The 3,445-nt window shown below is 34.8% G+C and overlaps 1 protein-coding gene across 9 annotated transcripts in view; it reads right to left on the reverse strand.

Annotated features, from left to right (window-relative positions):
• Window positions 1-3,445, reverse strand: part of LOC106883142 (6-phosphofructo-2-kinase/fructose-2,6-bisphosphatase) — a 160,856-nt gene that overhangs the window by 156,316 nt on the left and 1,095 nt on the right. The gene's annotated exons all lie outside the window — the stretch shown is intronic.

A 3,445-nucleotide genomic window follows, 5' to 3' on the forward strand; every position in this document is an offset into this window, starting at 1 on the left:
AAGGGATCGGGGGACCCTGTCAAAGGCTTTCTCCATGGCAACGAAAGCCAAGTACAGAGGTTTATCTTTGGCTAGGTATTTCTCCTGCAGCTGTCTTATCAGAAATATAGCATCAGTGGTGCTTTTCCCTGGCACGAATCCAAACTACATCTCATCTAAGCTGACTCTCTCCCTAATTAGTTGGGCTATGACCCTCTCCGTGTGTAGGTATAAGTTAGAGGTGTTTAAAACCTCTAAGGGATGGTTAAATCCAAAGGCACTCCTGGTGATTAGCTACATAGGTACAGTTCTTGGTAAAAGATATACAGTAGCAGGTAATTCAGCAAGTAAACTGTAGTTTAAATTATATGCAAGAAGAAAATGGAGGAAAAATAAAAGAAAGAAGTTGGTCGTTTGTGCTAGTAAGCCATTAATTTAATTAATAAAGAAGAGTGGTAGTAATAGTACATTTACGATCGTTTCTGTTTACCAGTTGCTGTGGTAGGCATCATCAGAATGCATAGACATATGTAGAGGTAGGAAGAGTGAAAGACTTAAGGATCCACTGGTAATGAGAAGACAAAGAATGGTCAGTCTTACATTATAGTAGATTTCTTAGTTGATAATTCTGCTGTGAAGTGGATGTAGGATGGGTTATTTTGATCTGTAGTCCCAAGTTTAAGTAAGTGCATGTTTTCCACGTGTTTATTCTGGCTAGACTTTTCACCAGCAGTGTAAAGAAAGGGTGTTAACTCTAACTCATGGTGAAAAGGGGGCTAACTCTATCTGGATTACTCAGTCCGGGGTGAATAAGGAATTTATGTGTCTTTTGGACTTAAAGCTGTAGGAAGTTCATAGTAATGGAGAAAGACCTGTGTAGGTGTAAAATAATTTATTATGGGGTGTGTAAAGTGAGTAGGGGTTAGGAGGTGAATGTTTGCGTGTAAGTAGTTTAAGTGGTTCCTGGCTAAATGGGATTATTTAGATGAAGAAGTTGGCGTAGGATTTGTACAGAGTCAAGCAGATTTACCGATACTTGGAAAAGACAAAGAGGCCTATACGTAGACAAAAAAAACTGTTCTCATATTTTCTTTTAAGAAGAGGCAGTTTAGCCATTCTGGGAATTCATCCTGTATGCATGATAGCAAATAAATGCCCACCAGGTCAGTTATCTGTGCTGAATCTGAGGCTCCCATAGTGATATCAAAAGAGTTAGGGGAGTCCTTTCGTACCCAAAGTTTATTATCAAAGCTTATAACTGATTTCTTTACTTCTAGTATTACTTGTATTTATTTCATAAGTAAATGCGTGCGATTTTTGGCGAATATTAGGGTGCTATTTAGGATCGTAGGGTTAATTGAGGAGTAGTAATCTATTATGTCTATCTGTATGAATTTGTAGTTCCTTGCATTCTGTATATTGGAGAACCAGTTTAGGGCTTCATATGTGTTGGACCATAATTCTAGTGCTATTCTACTTTTTAACTTAGGGGTGTATTTGTCGAGTATTAGCTTACTTAATTTACATAGGTCCGATTTATTTGGGCATATTAATCTTACTTTAGTATCGGTTAAGAAATTGGGTTTATGTACATATGTATATATAGATATATGTATATGTGTATATATAGATATATGTATATATAGATATATCTATATATGTATATTTAGATATATGTATATATAAAAAAAATTAACAGAATGAGATAAAAATCCAAGGCTGTGAAAGAATTCAGAACATTTATAAATAGAAGGTCTTACAGCTGTTTCTGGGTTAATTTATATATCCCTTCATCGGAGACGGTGTGAGAAGATGGTTAAGCAATAGTTATTCTAGATAAGATATGAAATAGAGAGTGAAGTGGAGGAATGAAAATAGACCTGAGATATGCAGGGATATTGTATCTTCAGTTCCATTATTTAGGCAGAATGATATACATATAAGATTCCTGTACCTTGTGAATGTATATATATATATATATATATAGATATATATATATATATATATATATACCTTTAGAAAACAGCTAAACAAAGCACAAACATAGTTCACTTATTTGTACACAATTGGTCAACAGCGAGAAACAATAGTGATTACACAAAAGAACACAAAATAATGCACTTCGAATCTCAAGTTGCACAGCACCCCCAGGTTACCTACACAGTGAAGTAAAAACTCTAAACACAAAGACCATTTGGATAGGCAGATGAGACTATTTCTTAGTGCAGTGTAAAATCTTTACAATCTTTATCACTACGCTGAAATCACTCCCAAACAAATCAACATATATTCTTAGTCCAGATAAACATATACAGAAAAAAAAAGTAGCAACAGCATCAACAGTCTTTAAACATTGTGTAAAGGGAACAGCAACTATCACGCTCTGAATGAGTCCAATAACTAGAATCTACAGGTGTACAGAAATAGACTAGACAGTGGAGAGTATACATATTCAGAACGTCACACTGCACCACATGAAATTCACCACTGTATGTACAAATGTGTGCATATAAGTACGTGTGTATGTTGTCTATCGATAAAAATATATCGACGAAGGATATAAACAAGAGTAAGAAAATGGGGAAAAAAACGAAGTCCTTCAAGATATTAGTTCTGAATTAAACACTTTACTGACACTCTCGCCAATGGATATACAAGAGATCGGCCCATTAGACACTTGTAACCAACGACGCTTTTTGGTCATTACCATAGAAATTAAACGAATTAGGGGTTTGCACTTAACCCTTCCCTTAATCTTTTTTTCTTATTAACCATATATACGCAAGAAAAAAAAATCAAGAATAAAACTTACGAAACCTTAGCGGGTGAAAAATGTAGCTGTTGAAAGACGTTTGTTACATTACTCGACAAGACAGTTTTGGTTGAGAGATGGACCAACCTTGTCACTACTTGTCAGTAAACAGCATGCCGCAACACAAAACAAACATTACTATTTGAGCAAACTACGATACTGATAGATTTTTACCATAGCCCTGGTCTGTGCTATCTCATCAAGCTGTTTATAAAATGCATTTTGGTGAATGAAGAATACATGTATTTTTATTGATAATTTAACCTACAAATATATACACAAATACTTACAGCCAATTTTCTACAAATTAAACAAATGAAAAAGCTATAAATTATATTAAAAAGGAGGTATATCGCTATCAATTTCTAGGGTGTTTACCTAATTTACACGGTAATTTCATACAAGCTACTCAGGAAATAACCCCCCCCCCGCTTCGTTTTAATACAAATAATATGCTCTAAATATCAGATTTTATACGGAATTCCCTTCAAAGACATTTCCCATCATTACAAGCCAACCAGAAAATAGGTATTTATAATTGTCAAAAATATTTATAAATAAGCGAAGATTTAAAGTGTACAGACTTATGAGTAACACTTAATGACAGAGGTAAAGGACATGGACCACACCCTTTTTCGGGTCCCCCCCCCTTAC

The sequence above is a fragment of the Octopus bimaculoides genome, chromosome 4 (assembly GCF_001194135.2).
Source record: "Octopus bimaculoides isolate UCB-OBI-ISO-001 chromosome 4, ASM119413v2, whole genome shotgun sequence".
NCBI classification, from domain to species: Eukaryota; Metazoa; Mollusca; class Cephalopoda; order Octopoda; family Octopodidae; genus Octopus; species Octopus bimaculoides.